General features: G+C 47.2%; 1 long non-coding RNA gene across 1 annotated transcript; it reads left to right on the forward strand.

Moving 5' to 3' along the window:
- The first annotated feature begins 8,089 nt into the window (after positions 1-8,089).
- LOC109317528 lies at positions 8,090-19,035 on the forward strand. Its single transcript, XR_002103064.1, has 3 exons — positions 8,090-8,295; positions 18,522-18,610; positions 18,752-19,035. It is a non-coding gene; the product is annotated as an uncharacterized LOC109317528 (long non-coding RNA).
- The last annotated feature ends 2,901 nt before the right edge of the window (positions 19,036-21,936 follow it).

The raw sequence follows: 21,936 nt of genomic DNA on the forward strand, positions 1-21,936 counted from the left end.
ATGACCGTTCACATTAGTCCCAACAGGCTTTTGTCCTGAGTTTGGATAATCCCTGCTTTTAATTCCCACCGAAGATGACTCCAGCCTACAGTTCAACTCTGGGGCATGTTTCAGGGTAGATTCACTATCTGACCATACACTGAAATGTGAAGGTAAAAACTGGAAAGCTTAGAAGCTTATTAGCTTTCCAGCTCTGGCTTTACCCCTATGTTGGAATCGATCTCACAAGGCAATGCCAGAGTTAGCAATCATCTCTGGTTGTGCCTGGCTTTGACTGCTTCCTTTCTCCCACAACTTGTCTTATCTAGTTAGATTAGAGGACCAGTGGGACAGTGGCTTCCCCTTGCTGTATCTGTAAAGCACCCAGCACAATTAGGCCCTGATATCTGTTGTGGATCTTTGAGTGTTCCTGTAGTGTAAATAACAATGACTTCCTTCCTGCTGGGAGAGAATTATGCTGCATTTATCTAATAATAGAGCTGTGTTGGTGTTTTCCCCACCAGAGAGAGAGAGTCTGGTGGCCAGAGAGGCTTGGGGTGTGTCTATATGAGCTCAAATGACATCCATGAGTGCTGTGCTAAAGCACACCCTACACACCTGCTCCCACTCCATGCATGTTGAACATGTTGAATCCTTAAATAAGGCAATTTAGACCCCAGCGAGGTGAACTGAGCAGGGCATACATCACGATGCCTCCTTCAGTGCAGCATGGCAGTCTGCACTTGTTCCCAAATTTTCTCGAAGTCATGGAGAGAGGGTGAATCTGCATGTGCCATTAAGGTGATGTGATAAACTCTGGTGCAGTTCATGCTTGAGTTAAGTGCTCCTGGGTGCAGCATTTACACGTGCACATGGGAGAGAAGCAGTTTGAGCCAGGGCAGAGCAGCCCTGGGCTGGCAGCAGGATCAGTGGAGGGGTTCAGCCCCAGGCTCTGGGGTACAGCATCAGGCAGTTGAGGGGCTGGCTAGGGAATGAGAGTTGTAAAGTGTGGAGCCACATGGCAGGCAGTCCCTGCACTTTAACACCCTCATGCCCCCAGCAGCTCCTGTCACCGTCTACAAATGTGTTTTGGTGTAGCAATTGACTCTGCCATAAGATAGCACTGTCTCTGATACTACTATCTTACAGTGGAGTTAATTAATTTACTGTGCCCTAATAGTGGCACACATGTAGACAGTGATGCTTTGCTGTGGAGCTAATTACTCAACTCTGCAGTAAAGCACACGTGTAGATGCACCCAGAACCTGGGCAACTCAAAATATTGAACCTGGTTCTCCCAGCTAAGCCTTCTCTTCCACCAGAAGCACCCTCTGAAAACCTCATTTAAATTAGAAGGTCTATATGCCAGGTTAGTACGACGATATAATGGAGTGGTGGGCAAATCTGCAGGCCATGCTGGCTAAATGTCCCATTTCTGTAATATTGAAGGGCAACAGGCCTGATTTTGATCCCGTGCTAGTTTTGCACAGCTGAATCTCCCTTACCTTGCTGTATGCCTGAGTGAGGGCAGAGTCGGGCTCAACAAATCCAAAACGGCTGATTTTTGTGCCTGCGTGTCTGAGACTTCGGTTGTATGCAATCAAAGTGGAATTTAAAAATGCAGTGAGACTCACTTGGACAGAGCAAGAGAATGGTGGCAGCAATGGGTCAAGTGGAAGGACTGGAATCAGACAATTATATCTGTATTCAGGTATTCAAATAAGGAGAATGATTTTTAGGGTCCTTGTCTTCCGGGGAATTGTGGAGGTAATCAGAACCTCTAAAACCCGAGCTGCTTGTTCAAGTGCCTGAAGATGGATTTGACCATCAAATTGTATGCAGGCAAGTCTGCACATTTTTCCCTTGATCCATCAAGCTCCTGCCTGCTTGTTTAGAGCCTGACTGATTGGAGGTTTCACCAGCACGAAGAGGAGTTCATTCTTCAGGGTAATTATCACCTTGTCTTGTGTGTTCTTTTGCATGGCTGCTTGCTGGCTTCCAGCCAGCTTATGATGAATTGCCAGGTAAGAAGTGACTTGACTAAGGCAAGCAAGTGTATACTGCTTCCCCCACAAAAATGGGTTTTGTGGGTGCATCTGGGTGGGCGCATTTACACGAGATGTGTTAATGTGCTATAGCCTATGTTAATGTGCATTGTGGGCACATCTCTACATGTTCCAGCCCTTAATGGACATTAACTTAGGCTAATTGTGCCTAAATTTGATACCTGCAAATGCAAGTATCAAGTTTAAGTGAGATTAGTTAATGCGCATTAATGCTTGTATAGATGTGACCCCGCAGTAACTTTAGTGCTGGGTCTGCCCTGCCACTAGGAGACTGGCCTAAGCCCAGCACCAGGGAATATCCAGGGGCTGGGGTACTGGGCACCTGCCCCTTAGGCCCTTCCTCATAGCCCCCTACTCTGGGGCTTGAACACCTAAAATATTGTAACTAGTTTTCCCCTTGTACAGTTTTCCCCTTCTATATAGTGCCCCACATGTAAGTGGTTGTTTTTATTGTCAGTGGGTAGAGAGGGTGCTGGAGGGGCCCTATTGGTTGAGGGGGGAGGGATGGGGGAGGGTGTTGTGCAGGTAATAAAGTTTTTTTGCTTTACCTATGTGTGTGTCCTGAGAGTGGTGCTGGACAGAGGGTTGGGGATATGTGGGCAGCAGGGCAGGTGGGCTGGACCATGGAGTGCAGGAGGAGGGGTACGGGCAGGGCCTCCCGCAGCCAGTGCCCTGGCCCCTGCTTGTGGGTGCGTGACTATGCTGGGGCCTGGGCGGGGAGGGGGCAGCAGGGCCATCAGGAGTGCCACCAGGAGTGCTGGGTGTCATTGGCAGGGGCAGGAGCAGGGGCTGGAGCACTCCTGGTGCCAGGAAGCAGGGTGGGCAAGGAGGGAGCTGCTGCTTGCTGCCCCTGCACTGGGCACATGACTTCTGGGCAGGGAAGGGGTAGGCCAGGGATCAGAGGTTCCCAGATGGTTGCCAGGTGCTGGCAGCTGGCTCTGGCTTCAACATGGCTGCCAAGTGCTGGCAGCCATGTGGCTGGAGGCTAGAGCTCTCCCGGTGGCCACAGGGGCACATGGCAAGGCTGCAGGGACTTGGGACAAACTTCAGTGCCAACTCCAGGAGCTTGGGACTAACATTAGTGCCAAGTCCCTGCATGTATAGACGCCTGTCAAAAATTGCTTAATGCACATTAAATATAGTAACTTAAATTCATGTATAGATGTGCCCAAAGAGGAATATTCATGCACTTGCTTTCAGGAGCTAGGGGGTCCCACTCGTGACTTTACCAAACGTGTCCTGCGTGAGTTGAAGCAAATGATTTAGGCTTGGATCTGATACCCTCAGATTCCTATAGGCTTCAGATCAGGTTTTTTGTCTCTCTTTGTTTCAGTAGCTTAAGTGAGGGAGGCAGCATTGTCCAGTGGATGGAGCACTGGGCAGGAGGTCAGGAGATGTGGCTTGCATTCCTGGCTGTGTCATCAGGCTGCTATGGAGCCCTGGGTGGGTGCCTTTCCCTCTTTGTGCCTCAGTTTCCCCCCATGTATAAACCGGGGGAAAGGATACTGACCTTCTTGTAAAGTGCTTTGAGCTCTGTTGATAGCCTGTGCTTTAAACGAGGAGCATGATTATACATCCTTGTCTTTCTTGTAGAGTTAGATTTTAGACTCTTCCAGGCACAGAATCTCTTTTTCTATAGGTCTGTACAGGGCTGAGCACAACGGAGCACTGGCCCATACTGGGGCCCCAGGGCATCGCCACGATGCAAATAATAGACAGATTTTTGAGACCGCTGCCTCAGTATTTGAATGCTTATTTGAAGACCCTGTGAGCCCGACTTTTCAGAGGAGCTGAGCCCCTGCACTATAGCTAAGAACTAACAGGGTCCAGCTCCTCAGCTTTCTAAACTGAAATCGGTTGCAGAAGAGGAGGAGGAGCCCTTGAATGCCACAGAGGTTAAAATGCCACTTAAAAAATGTGAAGAGTCTGACTCATCAATATTTTACAAATGGGTATATGTCTTTGTTTGCCTGGAAATCACCTAGGCTGCCAGAAAGAGATGGGGCCTGATTCTGCTGCTATTGAAGTCCATGGAGAATTTTTGTCTTTGTCTTCAAGAGCAGGCGCCTTCTCCATGTCACAGCCATCACTCAGCAGCCCAATTATTGTCAATTCAAAAGCACGCCACTGCGCAGGGACATCTGGGACGCATAACTCACAGCTGCCCCTCATTACGAGGCATGTCACAGCCGCCTTCACGAGCGTGCTGTTATCATGCTGTTTGTGACTCTGAATTAGTGACACTGAGGTGCAAACTCTTCAGACTGCAGCACTAGAGATTTAGAAGCAGGCGTGTGCAGGGACATCTGCAATCCCCTTCCTCTGCTGTGTTTGGGAATGGCCTCTGTCAGGGGCAGAGCCGGAAACAGAGAATCCAAGAGACGCAGTTCCCTTGTCCCACTTCTAACCACCAACCCCACTTTCCTCCGCAGAGTAGCATCCCACCGCGTGATGAATGCTAATACGCAGCAGGCTTTGACTGGTCTGGTATGTCAGAGGGGTTTTAGCTATGAAGGGGTTTCTTGCAGCTTCCTTGAACAGAGGTGCAGGTCATGGTCAGAGTCAGGATGGGAGCTTGATGGACACTTGGTCTGATCTAATTTGGTCTGGTTACTCCTGTGATCAGCACTTTGATCCATCACAGCACTGCAGATTTACAATATCAGTAAGCTCAGAGGCTTGATTCTCATGAGCAACCTGAAAGAGAGCACTGAAATTTCTCCCATTGTACATTTTCCCCATCCCCATTCCCCCTCCTCCTACCTCATCCCTGCTGCCTTTCCCTTTCTTCCTCCTTACTTTACTCTATCCATTGGTGCCCCTTTTTTTATTTCCATCAGTCAGGGCTAACACCTATGCTTTAAGAGAGCAACCCATGGAAATTCTTTGTGCCTAATCTCCATTTATGCAATGTTTCATATCATAGCCTGGGAGGTATTTGAGCATGTTCTGTTAGCTGAGGTCAAATGCAACCTGTGCTGTGTGCCTGCATCCTCCGCACCAACCAGACATGACCGTGCAGGAGGCCTATGAGTTGGTAAAGTCAGACAGGCAGTGTGTACAGGTTCTGGGATGGATCTTACAATTTGGGACTAGGCAAATCTTTCCTGGGGCAGTTTTTCACAGAGCAGGTGTAAGAGCAAGGGTAGAAGTGTGCTGTGGTGGCAGGATGTGATGGCAAAGGAGGGTTTTATATTACTGGCATAGTACAGCTTGATTTCAGCAAGGCAGCTCCATGTGATATTCCTATGCAGGAGCCAGAGTGACGTGGTTAGGATCACGAGAACCTCGGCGGTGGTGGTGCGGTTGGCAGCAGACAGAAATTATTAATGGTTCAGTGTCAAGTTGGGAAGAGAAGAGGTGTGGAGTGGATCCCCACAAGGGTCAGTGTGGGTCGAGTGCTATTACTGAGTGTATGTATAAGTGACCAAGGGGATGCAGGGAGGGCACAATGATCAGATTCCCTGTTGATGCCGAGCCAAGAGGGATAGCATAGCACGCCTCAGTGAAATCAGAGTGGAGTGAGAAATAGATCATGAAAGAGTAGAGGAGAGGGGTGGATGGTAGTAAAATGAGACTCAACAAGTGCCAGGCAAGCCCATGGAGATGAGGGTTGTCCAGCGGCAAAAGTGTGGCTAAGGCATCAGGATATTGGGATCTCATCTTAGCTCTGCCACGACGTCTCTTGGCTCCATGTAAATCTGGGATAGGGTGGTGGAACAGCTCACTTGCTAGAGTTTGTAATGCTCCTTGAGATCCTCAGGTAGGCAATGCTGCAGAAAAGGCAGGGTCCAATCTAATTAATGGGGAACTGTTTTTGCCATCAACAAGCAGCGAGCTCTGGGTGCAGCGTCTAACAATGCAAGGATGCATCCTCCCCGCAGGCGCACTAGAGCTGTGCCAGTTTCCCTGAGCTGAGGATCTAGTTTAGCACCTACGAGATGAAGCTGTCATTAAAATGCTCCATCAGTGGGTCATTACTGCTGTGATACATGCAGACCAGGCTTTAACTTTCCCCACCCCTTACCTGATCCTGGATAATTATTTGCTCCTTCATCATCAGCTATACACTGGGCAGGAGTCTGGGCATCTTTCAGATGCTCTTCTTTTGGGTTCAGTGTGGATCCCGGTACAAATATGTCATAATCAAAGCCCTTTTGAAGTCAGTGTGAGTGTTTCTATTGGCTTCAGTCAGGATTGGATAAGAGCCACAGATCTGCCCGCTACACAATGGACTGTGTAGTTTTTCACATTGCAGCACTGCAAACTAAAACAGATTCTCATTAGCAGAAGAAACCTGTTTGATCTTTTTTTTTTTTTTAATCTCGTCTCCTTTGAAGCCAGTGGCAAAACTGGCACTGATCACAGTGCAATTATAATCAGTACCTTAAGTGGGGTCAGTGGGTCACCCACCAGGGAGAGCTCTGTAGAGTGGATTTATTTCATAGATTTCATAGACATCAGGGCTGGAAGGGACCTCGGGAGATCATCGAGTCCAGCCCCCTCCCCAAAGGGCAGAAAGTCAGCTGGGGTCATAGGATCCCAGCAAGATAAGCATCCAATTTACTCTTGGAGAGTGGATGTCTGATAAAGCAGGAGCGAGTCTCTAGTCTGTGGAGATGAGTGACATAAATCGGTGGGTTTGGTTGGATTCTCCGAGTGAAATAAGTGAGCAGTGGGGGCTTTGATCCTTGAGTACTGCTTTTGGTCACTGTTGTGTCTTATCATGGGGACAGGTTTGACTTAGGGCAAACTATTGAAAAGCCAGCTGCTTACTGCCCAGACAGCAGCAAAGAGGGGGTTTCTGAGAGGGATGTTAAGGAAAACAGGCAGTACCAGAAAGCTTGGGAAAGGGCACATCACCCAAGTTAATTCTGCTGCCGTCTTGTCCTCCACCCGCCCCGTGGACTTATGACTAGATAAGGATCCTGACCCTGGATTTCTCCACCCGGGTTCTGGCCTTGATTTGCACAGAAAGCCACCTCTGTGGTCCTGTCAGGCCAGGCTGGGGAAACCACGTGGTGTGAGAGCTGCCTGCTGGTGTAATTTTTTTCAGGAAGCTGGTGGGAGAGATGCAAGAGGAGCCGGCTAGGTGGAGAACCATGTGGGAATCTGATGACTTGGCTGACAAGATGCACATGGGGACCTCCCAGGATGAGGGCCTGCCAGCTGGGATGGAAAAAGCATTTAGAGAAGGAAGACTGAGGAGATGTGATCACCATCTTTAGTATGTAAAGGGTTCCTGTAGTGAGGATGATCTGAAGCTATTCCCCACGTTGGCAGAGAACAGGGCCAGAAGTGCTGAGATTAAGTTTTAATGGGGAGATTCATATCAGGAAAAAAACCTGTCCACTATAAGGAAGGTATAGCACTGGAATAAATTGTTTAGGACGGTTCTGCAACCTCTACCATTGCAGGTATTTAAAGGTAGATTAGACAAATGGCTGTCAGGAATGGCTTGGGCACAGCTGATCCCATCTTGGGGCAGGGGAGTGGACTAGGCCGCTCAAAATCCAGTCTAGGCCAATTTTCGCTGATTCTTTGCGTGTGAAAGTAACAGGGAATAAAGGCATAGATGTTTTCAGCAAAGGTAAGCTTGTGCAAGGCTCAGAGAAAGCCCTGTCTCCTATAAATATGGGGAAGAAGCAGGCAGAAGTATTTAAAATTTCTGCCCAACAGATAGACAACAAGGGCCGCTGGAGATAAAGCAAGTAACTCGGGGCATGGTGGAAATGAGCTCTGTTGGATGGTAGAGAAGGCAGAGGCTTGGGAATCAGATGGAGAGAAGAGCTACCTTGGAGACAACCTGGAAAACAGCCGAGAAGGCCAAGGGAAGGCAGAAAGCAAGAGGAGAGGGACTGGATGCAGCAACTCAGATGGGCTGCCTGTCCGCCGAGAGGAGGAACGGGCCTGATCGCTACTAGGGCATGTCTGAGGCTGACCCTCTGTTTGAACGTATGGTATATACAGGCTCTGAGTAGTCGTGTTGAGTAATGGGAATGGGGAAAGTCTAGGGCTGGGGCCTTCACCTGCAGGTAGACAGTTCAAGGGTGCTTATCATTGCCAAAAAAGCAAATGAGTTAATTTTCTAGCTAGATCAGATTAGGCTGCGTAGCAACTTCCAGAGCCTGGCAAATTTAGCAGCAGCTGTTGCTGTTGCAATGCAGCATGATTTAATACTGAGTGAGAGAATAAACCTTGCAAGCTCTAGACTGCAGGGGATTCAAAAGCAGTTGTTTTTGCTAAATAGGTAAGTGTTAATTTGTTTTGCTAATCAAACCACTGTAGGCGTTGTAGTAAGATAAAGTGCAGCTTGATTTCTTCTGCTGCAAAACAGTCAGGTTTGACTCTTCCATTTCGCCCCCCCACCACAGAAGGCCTATGCGCACGCTCCCTCCCCTATGTCACCTGCAGTTGCAAACTTACTCTTGGTACCAAGCAATTGATTTTGCAAATCTCAGTTTGACTTAGAGACTGACCACATTAAATATGTTTCTTATAAAGGCCACATGCATAAATAATTGTTTGGCTTATGTAAAAGAAAGGCAAATATGGGGAATATATCACATCCCTCAGATTTTTGCTCTTTGGGAAGGTAACTGTTAGGTCTACACGCTTCCATAGCAATTCAAGTGTAGCAAAGCCAATGCAACTTTAACCCTGTTTCATTCATAGCACTGTAATGTTTTTGCGTTCCCCGCTTCTTTTAAAGCAGTTCATAGATACACCTGCCCACAGCCTACAAGTCTACACAAGATGCAAGCCATTTCTGTCTTGACGGCACCTAGCACGGTTTCAGTATTAAATATTTTGAAATACTCTGCAGTTCATCAGCCAAGAATGGCTTTGATCATAATATCTGCAGAATGAGAGACTCAGAAAAGCAGTTGCAAAGTGTCTTGAGAAAGCATGCAGAAGTTCAGTGTTGTGCAAGGTAATGGGACTCCTGTTACGTCTTGCTGAGAGAGTGCACATCCACAGCTTTAAGATGAGTGTTTAAAAAACTGGAGCTGCAGCCAACAACCCTGGAAAAACTGGAGGGAATTCACAGAAGAGCTATGGGACTGATTAAGAGGCAGAAGAGCAGGCATTAGGTTTTCAAAGGGAACTTTAAGAGGCGAGTTGATCAAAATTTAGAAGTGCTTACACTTAACTGTGAGTGTAATTAGCCATTACTAAAACTTACGGTAGATTTTCCCATCACTGGCTGTTTGGCTTTGTTCAAGCATAACTAACCTATTGCACCTGAAGCAAGAGTTAATTCAGAGCAGCCTTGGGCCTGGGTAATGCAGTTAGACTAGATCATCCCCATAGACGTTTCCAGCCTTAAAATCTATGAAGCTGTACTTGCTGAAATCTGTGTTCAACCTTATGCAAAAATGGCTGTGAGGACCCAGTGTATCTGCCTGTGGTAACTGCAGGATGCAGCAAGAAGAGGGAGGAGAAAAACAAACCAAAAATGGTTTGATGCCAAAACACGGAAGGGATTAAACAATACAGCACTAAGACTTGAGTGGTTCTGTAATGGAGCAAACTAGGAAGGGAAGCTGGGGAGCAGCCGGTCAGCAATTATTGCAGGAGGGGAGAAACAATTAACTAAATGAACCCTGGAAATCTATCCCAGCCTCAGTGCAGGGGGGCTGAATGGGGTCACCCCATGTCAGTCCTCCTCACCCTTGGATCAGCTTGCAGAGCTGCTGACCAGGCTGTCCCTGATCAGTGACTCTTTAATAGACCTAGAAACTGAAATCTGCTCATGTGACACCTGGAGAGCTTCATAAAAGTTAAAGGAGGGGAAAAGATTAGCAGGTCACCTAGGACGGGGGGAGGAGGACAGCCCAGTTGTCAGGTTGCTGGACTTGGAGGTGGAAAACAAAATTCAAATCAACCCTCTGCCACAGAGTCCCAGTGTGACCTTTCCTTGTGTATTGGGTCCATGTCTGTATCGTGCCGTGGTGCTTGGCCCTCCGACCCCATGGGCTGGAAGGGCCAGCACAACACATCTGGGCCATGTCCTCTGGCCTGGGGGGTTCCCCACGGGTCTCGAAATTTGGCAGGGGGCAGTTAATGCTGTGGTCACTCCCCCATTGCCATATTTCTGGACTTGTGGAGAGCCCCACGGGCCAGATGATGTGACCTTGTGGGCTGGATCTGGCCTGCAGCACCGCAGGTATAGAGTACTGCTGCATCACATGGGGATATGATGAACATAGATGCTAAATAGCGTGAGGCAGTCTGATCCCCTACAAGAGGAACCATATTAAGTGCCTAAGATAGATAGCTATCCCCCTTTGTCCATTAACATGGGACTGGCCCCTAACAGACCCTGACTTGGGACAGCAGTGCCAAACTCCCGTAGGTTTTGTAGACAATCCCACCATAAAGACTACTGCCTTAGGGGCTGTCCTGTCTAATTTAAACTGCCATGTGTGTTGAGGCTCCCGCTCCTTCCCTAGGGGACTAGTTAAATGAGTTGGTGGATATTACTGCCTGCAAGTCTTGCCTGAAATTCATCTTCAAGTTGTCTGTGCTTCATTGCAGCTCATTATGCCTAGTTCTGTTCCCTGGGGGCCCTTTACAGTTCCTCTGCCTCTTTGTTATTCAGCAGCCAGATACTGCCCCCAGCACTGAAATCTATTGGAAGATGCTGAAGGACCTTTGGTGGGATTTTCCAAACACTCAGCATTGATGTATGTAATTTTGTGCCCACTGACATTCATAACAACACTCCTACAGACTGGGGTGGGAATCAGAGTTAGCCCAGTGATGAATGTGATATCTAGGTCAGAGGTTTTCAGTCTGTGGTCTGCTGACCCCTGCGGGGTGGTAGGCTATGTCTAAAGGGTCCGCAAAAGATGTCTATGATCACTCGAAAGTATGTGAATGAATACCCACGCTTACAATTCATAGGGGTCCGGTCCACACCTCAGTTCGAAATTTCCAAAGGGGTTCACATCTGTATTAAAAAATGTTTAGGGGCCTGCAAATGAAAGAAGGTTGGAAAAAACCCTCATCTAAGTTATTACTTCTATCATAAGCAGCAATGTTTGGATGAGTCCGGTGTTGCTTGTGCCATCCTTCCTTATTTTTTACCATGACCAACAGATCTGGGCATAAAGGACCGGGCATATTTTTTGCTGGCTGTGATCATGTCCACCATAGTAATTGTTTCCCTGCTTCCTGTAACTTAAGTTAGACACCATCATCGGCAATCCCTTGCAGCTGAAGATGATTGTCTTTCATGGTTGCCTTATTTGTGGGTCCAAAGATGGCTGACGAGGCTAATCCAGGATCGCTGGGTTTTGTCGCAACTCAGGCATGTGTTTCTGTGTGGGGTGGGTGGCTCTGGATTCGAGCCATGACATGTTATTTCTGCTGCTCCTGCCATGGAGCAGTAACTAGAGCCTGGGAGCAGAATATTGCAAGGAGTGTTACTTACCGTGCGGCTCTGCCAGACCGCCTGTAGCTTCAATCATCTCTTTGCTGCAGGCCAAACGCTGAGGTGTGTGTTGTGAGCGTCAGCCGGCAGGCGCTGCTCTGAAGCATTGTTGGGCTAAGTTTATGAGAAACAGGACTTGGAAAAATATCCATGAGTACTAATCAGGTTTTCAGGAAACATCTCCAAAAAAGGAAAAACAAGAGATCGAGTAAAGTGGATACATCTCTACTGGCTCCAGTGGACCAGCTCCTGGGTGTACCAGATCTGAATGTAACAGCTTGAAAGAGTTGCCTAGCCTCTTGTGAGAATAAAGTATTTTGGGGACCCGTTTTATTGGGAGTCTGCATCCCCCCCTCCACCTCCCATGCCATCCTAGAAACACTGAACCGTCTTGTCTCAATCTTTCATTGTGTCAATCAAAGCATCGTGTTGTGGAGCTGTTAGCTTTAATGCGTTTGCCGAAGACATCTTGGTGCACTGCAAAACTTTTGCCACGTGTTTTCCTGGGACAGGTTTTCCAAGTGGAATGGGAGCTCAGGGCCAGGAATACTATTTGAAGTGAAAGTCAAAGCGAAGATGTCGCCAGAGCTTTTCTTTTGCTGAGAGTGATTGCTACTGTTGCTTGTGTGGGAATACATCAGGCTCTATCTTCTTTCTCTTTGGCAATCCCTTGCGGTCAAGGATGATTATCTTCCATGATTGTCCTGTCTCTGTATCTCTGGGTGGCTGATGAGGCCTATCTAGGATGGACAGACTCTACACTAAATACACCAGATATGAAATGACTGGACAGAGTCTTTTACCCCTTATCAGCACATGTAGCATCAGGAGCAACATCAATGCATATTTCCTTTCCCTCTTGTTATTCATACTGCATCATTTTAGAAGTCCCTCGTCGTGGTACCCAAAAGCAGCCCTGGATATTCAGTTTCACAGTTTGCTACCTTGCCCCAGGGGAGGAGTCTTCTCCCCATTTCCAAACCAAGAGGGTGGGCCCAGGGAAGGATTTGACCCCTGTTTTTTCAGATCAGTATATTTCTGAGCCTTAGCCTGCTCTTGCAAAAGCTCACCAAGTCTGGGGCCTGGTTATTCACTTGTCTCACCCGCTGCCGAGCTTCCTTTCATATCGACAGCTACCCCATCCCACTCTACTGCCCATTGTTGTTCTGCATATAGAAAGAAATGTCCCACCTCCCTGCTGCCTTCCCAAGCGCATGGCCAAACGCCATGGGCAGCACAAAGCTGATCACATCCCCTCCCGATGGTCTCAGCTCCTCCGGGCTCTGGAAAGATGTTCACGCCCCAGTCCTTGGGCAGAGAGAAAGTGAGATGTAAGGGCAGCACTCATCAAACGTCCTGCTCTGGAGAGCAGTGGAGCTTCTGTGCTGGCTGCTAAATTGTACTTACTGTCAAAATCCCTGAAAAAGCATTTACCCTAATGGGGGCCGAGGGACAAAGAAGCCTATATAGAATTGGAGTGTCCCCCAGGCTCTGACGCAGGCAGTCGGGGGCCGCAGGGATTGCTGGCGTGAAGTGGAGAAGAATTAGGGCTGTTCTAATTCAGCTTGTGAGGCTCTGGTTTCCTATGGAGCTGTACGGCAGCCCCAGATCTCTGTAATAAAGTATCCTCAAGCAGGCCTCTATCTTCCTGCCAGTCTACCCTCCTTTTTTCTGTCCCTATATCAAGGACTACAAGGGGGTAGTGTAAAGCTCTTTCTGCTAGCCCATCCCCACTCTCCCAGGAGATCATCCTATACTAAGATGCATTCTGGGGGCTAATTAACAGACCGTTGTACCCACAGCATTGGCCAAAGAGGAATGAGCTCAAAACACGGCCCAGCATCGGAGCCTGATCTCGGTGATGCTGGTGCAGATGTCGGTTAGTCTCAATGGAGTTTTCTGATGTGAGGAAATCGGGCTGAGGCCCAACAGGAGGTGCAGATACTCACACTCTTTCCCAGCTCTGGCTAGGAAAACTACTCACACCGTTTCTTTGAGGCAACAAATGCGGCTCTTAGCAATGATGACTGTTTCCTGAATCCATGTCAGTTGTTCCTTTAGGAATGCGATAACATGGAAAGTCCCCAAAGATCTTTCCCCCCCTCCTTTTTTTATTTGAAAACTTTTTTTTTCATTTCAAAATTCCCATGGTATTTTATTAAATACAGTATTTAAGCATGGACAAACCCAAGCCCAGAGCTGACCCTAGGGGGGTGTGGGGCCCGGGGCAAATCAGCCGATGTGGGGCCCCCTTAATGCTGCGTGGGGCTGTGGTACCCTGCAAAGGGTGGTGGTGGGGGATCTCTGTGCTTCTTCCATGGCCTGGGGCTGAGCTGCCAGCTCCAGGCGGGCCCCGCAGGAGGGCCTGTGGCCGCTCTGCCCAGCTCTGCAGGGCCCAGGGTGGTCGCCCCAACTTGCCACAGCCTGGGGGCGGCTTTGCCCAAGCCTTTTGTTGTCACCGAAACAAAGGTTTTTTTTGATCTACAAATGAGTACATGTCCCACTGTTTGATTTACCCTAAAATAATCTTAAAAACACTTGGTTTTGGTCTAACCCTAACTGGTTTTGATTTGGCCTTTCAAAACAGCCAATGAACCAGAGCCATCTATTGTTTCCCCAGCTCAGTTCCCAGGTTGACGACACTGTGAAGGGTTAATGTTAGATTTGATGCCAGGAGAAGCATAGAAGAGTCTTCTGCTCTTTCCGTTATGCCATCCTGAGCCAGCCCCTTTCTCCTCCTGGCAACTAAACACACTCCAGCTTCCTTGCCAGGGAACTGACTGAGCAAGTCAGCCAGGCAGATGGCTCGACTTGCCAAGTCCAGTAGCACCTGGCTGTCCACAGCCATCCCTGACCTGGCCGCAGGAACAGGCGGTACATGCCAGGTATTTGCCAGATGGCAGGCAGGATGAGGTCATGTCCAAAGAAGAGGAAGAGAGTTCATGTTGAGAAGCCTTTGTTTCCTGCCTGGGTCTCCTCTTTCAGTCTTCATGTTTCCATGTTAATCTTCCTCCTCCCTGAGGCATTTCAAAGCTCCCCAGGTGGGCCAGTTTGGGTCACGCTGGGAGTTCAACTAGTGCACCAAAGTGAGCCGCCCTCTGGAGGGAAGCCAGGTGGGTTGGGTTACCTGGCAGGTGCTTTCAGCTGTGCATGCTCAAAAAGGCAGCTGATATGTTCATTTCCATCCATCTCTTCTCCGCATGCTCTCCCAGGATATGCTATAGCCTGTCCCATTTTAACTGTTTCTGGCATTTTCAAGGGCGGAAGAACAGAGAAACCCAAAGAGCAGAATGGGAGGGTGCAATCGGCCAAATCCCATTGCACTCCTGCAGCTGCATAATGGTGACGTCTGGCACTTTTGTACTATTTAATCTTCCTCCAGCACAGATAGACACCATATCCACTCGTGTGTGTGCACCTACTGGCAGTAAAATGGAGGAGAAAGGGGAGGGACCTTTCATCTTTTAGTGGCTGGGGCACTTGCCCAGGGAGCAGAAGCAGATCTAGGATCTAGTTTCTCTCTCCCAGAGGGAGTTTAAACCATCTCCCACCTTACAGCAAAGTGATCCCAACCATCAGGCCAGGTGCTAGGCTGGGAAGAGGGGAGGAAGGGGCAACCTACAGCATGAATGCATCAAGCGGCACTGGCAGCCTGCATGTGCGGCATGCGGCAGATCAGGAAGGGAGCAGGCAGCACAGCAACAGGATCAGGCAGGAGTAGAAAGCAGAGTGGCAGATCAGCCGGGGGAAAGGGATCAGAGTGGCATTTGAGGAGGGTGCAGGCTTAATCTGTAGCATGCCTGCCAAAAAGTTTGGCCCCAGCTTACTAGGCAGCGTGCAGAGCACTCTCCAGATGTCCTACCGATGCTGCTCTGGGGTCCTATGCTCCTCCTGTCTGCTCAGCAAGCCAGCCCATGCTCCAAGGTATTTATGATCTAACTAGGGGACAGATGAATTGGACAGCCTCCCTGCATGAATGTAGTGCCCAACAAACAGCACAGCACTTAGTCAGAAGCTGCAAATTTTACAAACACCCAGACAGGGTAGATAGAATCTGCACATTGAGCAATAATAGCAGCCAGTGTCTTGTAGATTTGGAAGTCGATACCCACCGCCATACAAAAGAAGAAGTTCCCCATTGCACAGGTGGGGAAGTGAGACCAAGGGTTTATGCGTCAAGTCTAAGGTCACAGGAGGAAGCTATGGCAGGGCCTGGAAAAATACCCAGGTCTCCTGAGTCACCCTATAATGTCTTACCCATAACACTAGCCCTCCTTAGTGAACAGGCAATTACAGACAATTACATATGTGTACCAACGACAGTGAGAACATGAGAGATGGAGAGAGAGAGTACCCAAGGGGGCTTGGGGGTGAGGTTCTAGACAGGAATAAAGATGAAGGAAGAACACAGGGTGTGAGACAGGGAGGAAGAATCAGGATTCACAGACTAGTGGCATCTTTTATTTATTTACCCAATTAGGTATTAATGAGTGCGCCTTTTATGCCATATCTCCTGACATCATTGTAACAACTTTAAGCCTTTCTCTAAGCCACAGTCTTTCTAGTATTCCTGTTTAGGCTGATATGCTAACATGATTCCTGATATGCCACTTAGTACACTAGTTCCTATTATTACCATTCAGTTAAATGGGTAATTACAACACGGGGTGGGAGTGTTATTAAAGACATCTGGAAATTGCCTTTGACTTGGGAACTGGTGACTGCTGTTAACGTTGCCATTCATTTCCTACTTCCAGTGGGCCATTTAGGGCTAGTGAACTACTGGAGCCTGCTGGTGAGTGAGACTCAGGTACTATTCAGAAGCAAAACAGCGAGAGGAGCTGACTTGGAGTAGCACCACTAGAAGAGATCCTACCTATTTCTACTGCTGTAACCACTTTTGTTACAGAGATGTCTCCCGGTTACTGAAGACCTCTGGACTGAAAAGTGCAGAGACTCTATGGTGAAGGACATAACTGTTATCATCATTGGTTGCAGAGGCTGGAGATGAAGAAGACCCATTAATGATGGTGCCATTGAGTTTAGTGGAGCCTGTATATCACCCGAGAGCTGCCAGGTCCTATTCTTGCAATCTGTGAGCAATGTGAGACAGAATTACGGAGCCCCAAAGGAGTTTGTAGGACCCTAAACAGGTTCAGGGATCAGTCCATGAAGAAATCATGGTAGGATCATGGTCTGTCCTCTTCAGGCAGTGCAGAGTTTGTTCTCTGATCTAACTGCCCCTAATCTTAAAGGCAGCTGGGTCATAAAACTGTAGAAAATGAGGCTTGGAAGAGACCTCAGGAGGTCCCATCTAGTCCAACCCCTGCTCAAAGCAGGGCCATCCCCAACTAGATCATCCCAGCCAAGGCTTTGTCTAGTTGGCTCTACCCAGATTAGTCTGTATATGGCCTGTTCACCTGTTCTTTGCATAGTCTAGTTTTGGGGATGAGGCCTCCATCCTTTCCTTTGGGAAGACTTATCCATATTCTCATGCCCTGCACCATTTATGAACACTTGGTGCCCCGGGTCTGTAACCTACGGCCCATGGGTTGGATTCAGCTTGTCGAGCTGGGCCTTTGGCAGTGTTTGGTGGTGGGAGGCATTCCTCTGCCATATCACAGCGGGGTGGCAAAGAGATGCGGTGGTGGGGAGAAGAGTGGCAATAGCAGTGGTGGCCGGGTCCAAGAGCGGGCCTGCTGGGGACCCAAGCTGGGGCATACTGGTTTGCCACCAGAAAACATTGCTGACTCCTGCTCAGTACTAATCATTCTCCACATCTCTTTCCTGCCCTTATTCTATGCTGCTAGTTCCAGCTGTGGGAACTGTTAATTGTTTCAGTTCGCTGGCAATACCAAGCAAGTTGAAAAACAAAATGATTTTGCATGTGGTTTTTCAACTCCTTTCAAATCAAATTAAAGGACACTTAGAATCAAAAAGTAACGGGACATCAAAAGAACAGAAATGCTTCCATGTGAAAGTGCCCGCAGCCCAGCACTGCAGTTTTTTTCGAACCAGAAAAAAGCCCAACCAAACAATGCTAATTTGGTACAAATCTATGAAACATTTTAGTGCTGCCAGTGGAATTCTTTCCCCCTCTGTACACCAAAAATGATGTTGTTTTTGGCCATAAAAGTGGTGTTTAGGGCACTGTTGCACAAGTGATGATTCCATTAGCCCTTCACTATGGGCACAGGTAGGCTGAGTGAGCATATGTCCACTGTGTTTCAAGTCCAACAGCTGAATGCTGAGGGCACTTGCTTAGTAAACTGGAAACCCATCGGCAGGACCCCTTTACCCAGACGGAGGTTGAACTGCAATAGGCCAACTTCTCAGCGCCCTAACCACCATGCCACAGGCTGGGATTACGTCCTTTTGAAGCTGAGCTATTGCCCCTTGCATTTAATAGTTATTGGGTAAAATGCAGTGCAGTGGAAAGCAGTGCAGTGTGATGGAGAGGTCTCTACCCCATTGGGAACAAGCGCCCAAGCCAGAACTCAAGGCTGTCCCCCATCTAGTGCAGCAGGCACATCGCTGAGCCTCCAGACTGGCCTTTTCTGGTCCCACATATCTCCTTTCCTTGGGTGACTAGGAAGCCAGCTTCCAAAAGAGGGCTGGAGAGGTGACTGAAGGATGCTTGCCCTGTGGGCCAGCTGCTAGAGCACTGTTCTGGAAAATCAGAGACAGGCTGCACTGTAAGGTTATACTACCTGAGGTCCTATCCCCAAGTTGCTTATTAGTTGAGAAAAATCAGATGAGGACCCAAGCGATCTGGTCTACTTTCACCTCCCTCTGAAAGAAGCAGCTCTTGAAATACTGGCTTTACACGACTTGAGTTTGTTTTCAAATGTTGGCCCCTATCCACACGAGAAGCATCAATTTTGTTTGAGCGTGCAGCTTTGAGGAGGGTGCTTCTACCTTGTGTTTCTTTTATAGCCAAGGACAACAAGATGAGATAGGGTTTCGTAGGGGTATAGGATTTCTGAATCTGAGTCTTATCCGAGGCAAACTCTGTCTAATCCTTATCTTTGTGTCAGAAACAAGGAGACACCAGCCACCTCCGTGACAGGATATTCCTATTGCACGAGGGGAAAAAATAACACAGGCCATTTGACTTAGACTTGAGGTGAGTGGCTGATTTGGCTTTTATTTCATTTATTGTGCTTAAAGGCATGCTAATTGTAGTAATAGCAGGGTCGACTCATAACTGACCTTAATGTATAACATCGCATTGTATTAAAATAGGCCTTTTCTTCTATTTCAGTAGGACAAAATGTAAATCAATCCTGTTAAAAGGATCCCATTGGACCGAACAGAAAATGGCTCCTGGATCCACTTTATGTTCAGTTTTGTGCATGTGATAATTCTTGATGCTCTTGAGAAAGGTGCAAGATGGATAGATGGAAATGATGCATCTTTTGAAAACAATTTGAAGGGAATTGTTCTTTTTCCAAGCCATAAATTACCCTGTATCATTGCATTTTGATGATGGTGTATAAGTTTTTGAATCATTAGGGTTTACACAAAATAATCATCAATATTTGTAATACATCTTGTTGGCTTTTATTCATGACAGAGATGCAATAAGTAAAATATATTTTACTGTGGCTACATTGTATTTTATTCTCTATTGTGTTTAGCTTGTTAGTAGTCTTAAGCATAGAGGCTAGGAGCATTCATGAATAATTACATTTGTATATTGAAGTGTGATCATTTAAACCTTGGAACAACAGATGAACCATTTTTAAATGATATTCATTGATAAAGTATCGGTAAGCATGGTAGACATAGAAGTGTCCGACACCTGGTTCTGACCACACTACTAATAGTGGAGTCCTTCTCAGCTGAAATCAGTGTCGCTATTCTGTGTTTGCATTGGTTAATAGACCAGAACTTGGCCCACAGCTCTTAAGGAGAATATGAGCCAAATCAATGATTTCTGTAACTTTAGTGAAATCAGGGGACTTACTGAGAGATGCATTTGACTAGTTGTAGAAAATTGTCTACGAAGTCCAAGTGGTCTTTCTTGGCTTTATTCATGAGTCTGTATTAGGAAGGCTCCACGTCGAACACAGAGCAAATAGTAAGGACGGTGTTTATAGCAGAATGCACACAGGCTATTTGTAAGATGTAGAAACAAAACCAGTAACCACAGTGGCATCAAACCAGGATGTATGTTGGTGTATGTGAACGGCCACCAAAGGCTTGTGCAGTAAGCTTTTTCAGCCATCTATGCAGTAATGAAAAGCTCATTCCAGTTAAAGCTCATTTAAGGGTGCTGGCTGGTTTGAGAGATATTAGTATTGTTAAAGAGACGTTTACTGCTAGTTCTATGCCCGAAGGATTATTTGGTGTCCTATGTGAAATGAGTTGTGTGGTCTCAGAGGACAAATGTCCACACTGTGAACTCTACTGACACTAGCAAGTTAGCACTGAAAGCAATTCCTAGCAGAGGAAGGTATAAAGCTACTGTTTTATTTCAAAATTAGTCCTGGCTAATCCACGTTGACACAAAATTATTATTATTGCACCAGGAAAGCAATGTTTTCAAGCCAACTTGCTATTTACAGTAGCAGCTTGGCTGAGGATATCTCCCAGCTAGAGTTCTCTAAGAAATGTTTTTGCCCCATGGAAAATGTGAAAGGAATTATTTTTGCTGTGGGATTCCCTTCCCGCCTTCGACACATTTAGGCTGCTGGTGAAAAACAGAAGATGCAAAAACCCAAACAGTTTTTTGGTTTGAGGACAACCAGAAATCATACTGTTTTTACTTTCAGTTGCCATCCATTGCTAGGTTTTCGGTGTGTCCTCAGTTTTATTTCTGTTTCAATGAACTCCTGCCCCCAAATTGCCAAAATGCACATTTGCGTGTGTGCATGCGTGCAAAAATGTATGGTAAGTTTAAAAATATTTCTTTCCAAAAAGTCATGATGATAGATTTTCAATCAGTTTTTGTTCACTTGCTCAAAAATACAGCTGCTAGCGGGTCCAGCTTCAATGAGATAAGATGTGACATTAAAGCACAAAGCAGAAAACCCCTTAATATCTCAGTTCAGGCTGTTCCCAAGTAAGAGTGCTACATATCCAAAAAGAATGACTGAGAACTCCAGTTTTGGTAACAGCAGCTCAGTTGCAAGTACTTGACTTTCTGCCAGGCTGAATAATTTGCATGGCACATGGAAGATGAAACTATACTCCAGGTGAAGTTTTGACAAGGAAGCACTTCACAGTAGTGATTTAATTATCTTAAGGATGACAAATGAGCAGCTTAGCATGTGTGTGTATGTCTGTCTGGGTGGGTATCAGAGGGGTGGGGAAGACTAACACTTTACTGATGCCAGACTAGCTGTGTCTAACAAGAATAAAGTCCGGATTTGGTTGTTAATATGTTATATAGACAAACTGTAAATAGTATCCCTTTTTGCTGCTTAAGGTAATAGGGCAGCATGTGGATTTTCAAAGGTCACATATGAGACTGGGAATCAGTGCTCAGAAGCAAATTCAGATTGGAAGGCACCCTATGTTCAGAGTGGTCTTAAAGCTGAGCACCCAAAATCCAACCCTGTATGTAAATGTAGGTAGAACATGTTTTCAGGGGAAAGGTACAAGGAATTGCTCTGTATTTTCTCTCCTTGTCCAAATATAAAAGCATTCTGGTGATCATAATTGTGCTCAGGGCAATCTGCTAGCCCGAAGAAGTTCCCACTGGCAGCAAGGAAAAGCAGGGCTTGACTGGGGGTGGTGGAAAGGAAAGCCCCTAGAAATCAACTTTGAAATGCCATAACACTTCATTACACTCAGAGATTGAGCAAATCACCCAGCAACATGATTTCCCTTCAAGGAAACTGCTCCTGTTTCTCCTTTGTGTAACTAAAACCTCCCAGACAATGTCAGAAGAGGCACAAATTCCTTATGCATAAATCCAGAAGGTGGAAACACCAAAAAACCCCATTACTGCCCCCCATTAAAGAGGTGGCACCCAAAGCATGTCATGGAGACCACTCAACATCATTTGCTCCCCATAGTGTGAAGAGAACATGACTGTGTGCTTCTACACGTGCAATTAATTTGAAGCAATAAACTCTGGAGCAGTTTGAAGCGGAGTAAACTACTCCCAACTGCATTGTCTACACTTACAGTAGCAATTTGAGCAAGGGGGAACAGCCAGGGGTGCTCCTGCACTGCTCTGGCCCCGGCTCTGGGTGGTGGCGTCAGGCAGCTGGCTGGGGCACAAAGGTGCTGAAAGTGCACAGCCATGTGGCTAGGCGCCAGGTAGAAGTCTGGCCCCCTCCTGGCTGGGCTGACCAGTAGGGCTGTGCAAAGCTTTGGGTGGTGATTCGATTTGGAGGACATTCGGCCTGATTCGGTGGCCGAATCTCTGAATCTGAGTCAGGGGACCGATTTAAAGGTCCGAATTGATTCAAAGTTCTTTGAATCTTCAGAAAAGATTCA

The sequence above is a fragment of the Crocodylus porosus genome, unplaced genomic scaffold (genome assembly GCF_001723895.1).
Source record: "Crocodylus porosus isolate Cpor-Errol unplaced genomic scaffold, CroPor_comp1, whole genome shotgun sequence".
Lineage (NCBI taxonomy): Eukaryota > Metazoa > Chordata > Crocodylia > Crocodylidae > Crocodylus > Crocodylus porosus.